Source organism: Ursus arctos, unplaced genomic scaffold (assembly GCF_023065955.2).
Source record: "Ursus arctos isolate Adak ecotype North America unplaced genomic scaffold, UrsArc2.0 scaffold_7, whole genome shotgun sequence".
Classification (NCBI taxonomy): Eukaryota; Metazoa; Chordata; class Mammalia; order Carnivora; family Ursidae; genus Ursus; species Ursus arctos.
This window is the reverse complement of record NW_026623089.1, coordinates 52,120,501-52,126,366: the sequence shown is the minus strand read 5'-3', so window position 1 is coordinate 52,126,366 and position 5,866 is coordinate 52,120,501. Positions and strand designations below refer to the sequence as shown.

The window sequence follows — 5,866 nt, the reverse complement described above, 5'->3', positions numbered from 1 at the left end:
TTAAGCATCTGCCTTCAGCTCAGGTCATGATCCCAGGGTCCTGGGATCGAGCCTCACGTCAGGCTCTTTACTCAATGGAGAGTCTGCTCCTCCCTCTCACACTCTCTCTGCTGGTGTTCTCTTTCCCGCTGTCTCTCTCTCTCTGTCAAATAAATAAATAAAATCTTTTTTAAAAAAAGAAGAAAAGCTGCCTAGTGGCTGCAGGGAGAGGCTCAGGCACAAGCCCTGGCACCAGGGCGACGCCAGAGGGGCCCCTTAAAGGCTGCTGAGCTCCAGAGGCTCCTAGTCATGCTTGAGAGTGAGCCTTTCGAAGAACTACTTTCCTGGGACCGGCCAGCCTGCGGAGGTTAGTCATGTGGTCGCTCATTTTTGGATGATTTTCACTTCCTCATCTAGAAGTGTTTCTCCAGGAAGTCACAGAGATGGGGGTCTGCATAGGCAGACCCCAGAGCATGCAGATCCAAAAGGGCCTGGTTCAGGCTCTTTTCCAGAACCAGGGCAGCTTCCATGGCAACCAGGGATTTACCCGACTCATCTTGGGACCACTTCTGTACTTCCCGGAAGAGGCCGTGGCCTGTCCGCACTAATTTTGCATCTTCAAGAGATGCTTAGCGCCCTCGTGCTTCTCTTCAGCCAACTCATGGAAGAAGTGGCCCACATCTCCACAGCCACATCATCAAGGTAAAAATGGAAGCCCAGAGTGAGGTAGGTGTAGGAGGCCTGCAGATGCATATTGACCAGGCAGTTGATGGCAGCGTGCACCTTGGTGGAATAATTCTGACAAATCTCAGAATTTGCTTGATGGGTAATAAGGAGATAAGCTCAAAATAGGGTGCTGGCTGGTCCAGGAGGCAGAGGATAACCAAGACGATGGCTCTGAAAGTTAACACTGGAAAAAAGGTTAGAGGGTGGTCGGAGGCTGGTAGAAGGGGCAACCCTGGGTCTGTTCTGTCCAAACACTGTCGAAGCCAGAGACAGATCCACAGGACCACTGGGCACACTGCCTCACTTATATGTAGAATCTTTAAAAACATAAATAATAATCTTATAGATTTTAGGTTGCCAGAGGAAGGGGGTGAAAGGTGGGTGAATTGGGTGAAGGGAGTCAAAAGATACAAACTACTAGTTATAGAATAAGTAAGTCATGAGAATATAATGTACAGCATGGCAACTATACTTAATAATATTATATTGCATATTTGAAAGTTGCTAAGAGAATAAATCTTAAAAGTTCTTCTCTCAAGAAAAAAAATTATGTAACTATATGTGGTGACAGATATTAACTAGATTTATTGTGGTGGTAATTTTGCAGTATATACAAATACCAAATTGTTATGTCATATACCTGATACTAAGGTAATTTGTATGTCAATTATACCCTAATTTTTAAAAAGACATGAATGGGAGCCTGTGTGGCTCAATTGGTTAAAGCGTCTGATTCTTGCTTTCAGTGCAGATCATGATCTTGGGGTCATGAGACTGAGCCCCACATGAGGTTCAGCACAGAGTCTACTTGAGACTCTCTCTCTCTCTCTCTCTCCCCCCCATGCCCACCCATGTGCCCTCACATCCTCTCTCTCTCAAATAAACAATTAAATCTTAAAAAAAAAAGAGAGAGAGACATGAATGGAGAAATTGAGGTATATTCATATAAGGGCAAACTACTCAGAAATAAAAAAGAATTATTATTGGTACATGTGACAAAACAGTTGAATCTCAGATAAATTCTGCAAAATGAAAAAAGGCAGGTAAGGAGCACCTGGGTGGCTCAGTTGGTTAAGTGTCTGCCCTGGGCTCAGGTCAGGATCCCCCACATCAGGCTCCCTGCTTAGCGGGGAGTCTGCTTCTCCCTCTGCTCCTCCCCCTGCTTATGTGCATGCTCTCTCTCTTAAATAAATAAATAAAATCTTTTAAAAATAAATTCTTCTTTAAAAAAAAAAAGGCAGGCAAAGAACATATAGCTTGATCTATTTATATAAAATTCTAGAAAATGCAAAGTGACAGAAAGTAAATTAATAGTTTCCTGGGTATATAAGTAGAGGGAGAGATTACAAAAAGGTACAAGAAGATTTTGGAGGGGATGGAAATGTTATGGTGACTGTGGTGATAAATACATATATCAAAATTGACATTACATCTATCAAATTTTTTATTTTAAATATGAGTAGTTTGGTATATTGATAATAAAGCTGGTGGCGAGGTGATTAAAGAAAAAAATAGTTGTTTTAATTTCTTGTAGAATGGTCTGTGTTTCTTTCAAAGAGAAGCTTGTTTTCCATAATTCAAGAGAGTTCACTTAATTAGGTCAGTTTTATAATTTCTCAATTTTGACCGTCAGTGGTTTTCACAACACTGACACCTTTATTTTTAAATCTGGGCACTTTAAAAAGGCCGAGGAGAGTGTCATGATTCTTTCTCAGTAAGTGGCCTACGTGTCTCAAATGCCTTTGTTTGCAAGATTTCTTTTTTTTTTTTCTTTCTTTCTTTCTTTTTTTTTTTTTTAAAGTAGGCTCCACACCCAGCATGGAGCCCAAAGCAGGGCTTGAACTTACAACCATGAGATCAGAGCCTGATCTGAGATCAAGAGTTGGACACTTAACTGACTGAGCCACCCAGGTGCCCCTGTGTGCAGGATTTCTAAGAGGAATAAACTACTCTCACTATACCCAGCATTTTATTAGGGCTACAAGAAACCATGAATTGCTCATAGACTATTTTAAAGCAAGAGAGTCTATTGTGAAGCTATGCTTAAACTAAAATTGGAACTAGATTTCAGCTGGAAAGTCATCAAGATCTGAGGCAACTCTAGGAATTAGCTACTCTTTCAGTCTTTCTTATGGGTAACGTCTCTTTTTCTTTTAAGGAACTTTTTCTCTCTACATGTCTATTTTATTCTCCTCCCTCTACTCATTGTTTTATTTTTCCAAAGTATCTTCAGTTTGCTCCTCCAGATCCACTTTCCATCCTTCACAGAGCTCTCTTTCCTAGAAGCCTGGCCTGTACCGATTATGTCAACAGAATGAGGTCCGTGTATTTATTCTCCTAGCTCCCTCCTTGCAAGGTCACTTTAGGCACACTGTCCCTTATCCAAAGATCACTGCTCCTCTCAGAATGACTCACTCCACACAACTTTTCCCTTCCAACCTCTTCTTTCCCTTGTCCTTTCAGGTCTAGTGGTGATAATAGCTCCCTTGCTACCCAGATCAAGTTCCTCTACTATGACTATAGCTCCCTTACACCCTGCCCACATATTTCTAATTAGTTTCTTTGCAGATAAACTCTCCTCAACTTATCATTTGCACATGTCTCTCGCTTCTGGTTAGAATCCTGAGTTACATTATTTGTTTATCTTGGGGTTTTTTGTGTTTTATTTCACAGCTTCTACTTTGGTTTGCCATGATCCACCAAGGCTCCAATTCTACCCTTCCCTAACATTCTCTGTATTTGCAAATTCCAATATCTAAGTGAGAAAATCTCAGGCAAGTGGCTGACTTTGTTTTTGCAAGCCAGGCTGTGTCGGAGGTCACAGGCTAGCTGAAGGACTGGCAGCCCCTAGGTCAGTTGCCTGTCTCTGGGCCACACATCTGGGTAGGGGGAGGAAGTATGGAAGAGAAAAATAGCATAGTACAAATTACCCTGTCCTCAGAAACCATGAGTGAGATGGTTTCTCTTAGAAAGCACTTTGACTATGGGCAGACACAATATTTAATATAAAAAAATTTAAAGATGAATAAAATACCCTGGTTATTCTTAACCATGCTAATATTTTGTAATGTGCTAATATCTATCCTCCTATGGCCTTATCACATTAAGTTTGCTTGTCCTCATCATTTATAATGACCCAGAGGAATCCAAGACGAGGTTGATTGAAATCATGGGTCTCAACAGAATAGCATAGGCAGTTGAACTACCAGAAATAATTCAGGCTTTAAAGCCAAGTAAGCTTGGATTGAAACCCTAAAGTTACAACTTATTTTTTTCATTACTCTAAACTTCCATTTCCTCATCTATAAAATACATATAATTATATTTACCTTATAGAATTGTTATGCAGATTAATGAGAATATATCTAAAGCATAAAATAGTACTCAGTAAATAGTAGTTATTATGATCTCATATGCTTGTTTTAATTAAACATTCACAGCAAAAGCTTTTGGCTTAATTTAGAATCATTTTTAAAAGGAGGGGAGAAGATGGGGCTCCTGGGTGGCTCAGTAGTTAAGCGTCAGCCTTTGGCTCAGGGCGTGATCCCGGCGTTCTGGGATGGAGCCCCACATCAGGCTCCTCTGCTGGAAGCCTGCTTCTTCCTCTTCCACTCCCCCTGCTTGTGTTCCCTCCCTCGCTGGCTGTCTCTCTCTGTCAAATAAATAAATAAAATAAAATCTTTAAAAATAAAAATAAAAGGAGGGGAGAAGAAAAAGCAGGTTATTACTCCTTTCCCTATCTTTCCCTGCTTAGCTGCAGGTACCTAAGATCTGATTGTCGTGAATTCAGTCATACCAAATTCCGGAGTCAATCCACACCATCCCTAATGGTTTATTAGAAATCTCATTTCCACCAGCAAATGAGTCTGAAATCAGTCTTACTCTGAAAAATATATCCTATTTACCTACTATATGCCTTTTCTTCAACTCTCAATTGTTTTGACCAGTTTGTAGAATTTTTACTTTGATTGGTGATTTGCATCATTTCCTCCCTTAGGAACAGAATCCTAACTTGAACCCTAGCCTGGCTGTCTGGGGCCCCCCAAAATCTGCCTAGTCTAGCACTTAGCAGTTTTGACTCCTGGGAGCTGATCCAACCTTTGTATCCCCAGCTGATTGCTAGGGACCTATTTCAAACTGGAAAGACCCTACTAACCCTACTTGTATTCTTATTTGACCTGAGCCAGTTTGGCAAATAGTTTTCGTATCAGGTAACAGCAATTTACCTGCAGCAGCTCACTGCCTGGAGCACTGTGCTAGAAAGTACTGTGGGGCCTTTTCTGGATGAAGTAAGAAAGAGAACCAGACTTGACAAAGAAAGTCTTCCTTCAGGGCAAGATTGGGAAATGTAGAAGGAAAATGTGGTGGCATGTATGCCACACCTTTGCCAACCTTGGCTTAGAGATTCCTGCCGCTTGATCCCCATACTAGATTAGAGTCCTTTTGCGTTAATGCCAGCCATTAAGCCTGAGTTTTTCTACATGCTTTTGAACCTTGTGATTTAGAGGGTGGCCTTTCCAGCAACCAGGTGGCCGTGACTGCCAGTCATTGTCCTAAAGGGCAGGGTAGCGACTCTACATAACTTCTCCCTTTTAGACCTAGGCTGGTGTAACAGCTTCTCATTGTTATAAGCCTGGGCTATCATTTGTGATTCCCCTACACTCCACCTACACCTTTATAAATGGTCTCCCCTCGAGTTATCCTATTTTGAGTGTGCCATCTGTTTCCTGTCAGTACCCTGACTAATACAAGTACTTACTATGTACCAGGCACTGAGGATACAACAGTAAACAAAAAGATAAAAATTCCTACTTTCTGGAGATTACATTCTAGCCAGCTTCAAGATGTCTTACAGGCAAGCCTGCCTAAGTTGGTCTGAAGTTTATATGCCTATCTTGTCATTAGTCACAATTAAGGAAAGGCACACCTGAGCCTGCAAGTGTATTTTCGTGTAAACCCCTACAATAAGGACCTCAGAAAATCCTAAGGGTATGTGATGAAGGAGCAGAAGGCCAGCTGAGGACAAAGCACAAGCTGATACCCTGCCACCCCCCTCACCCCACGCCTGGGTGGGACATGTGTGACATTCCTCCGGGAAACTTCCAGCTATCTTTTTTTTTTTTTTTAATGATGTTATTTATTTGACAGAGAGCAAGAGAGA

The 5,866-nt window shown here is 41.5% G+C and overlaps 1 pseudogene; it reads right to left on the bottom strand.

The window, feature by feature from the left end:
* Positions 1–282: 282 nt before the first annotated feature.
* On the bottom strand, positions 283–5,131 carry LOC113258881 (ferritin light chain-like; annotated as a pseudogene).
* Positions 5,132–5,866: the final 735 nt, after the last annotated feature.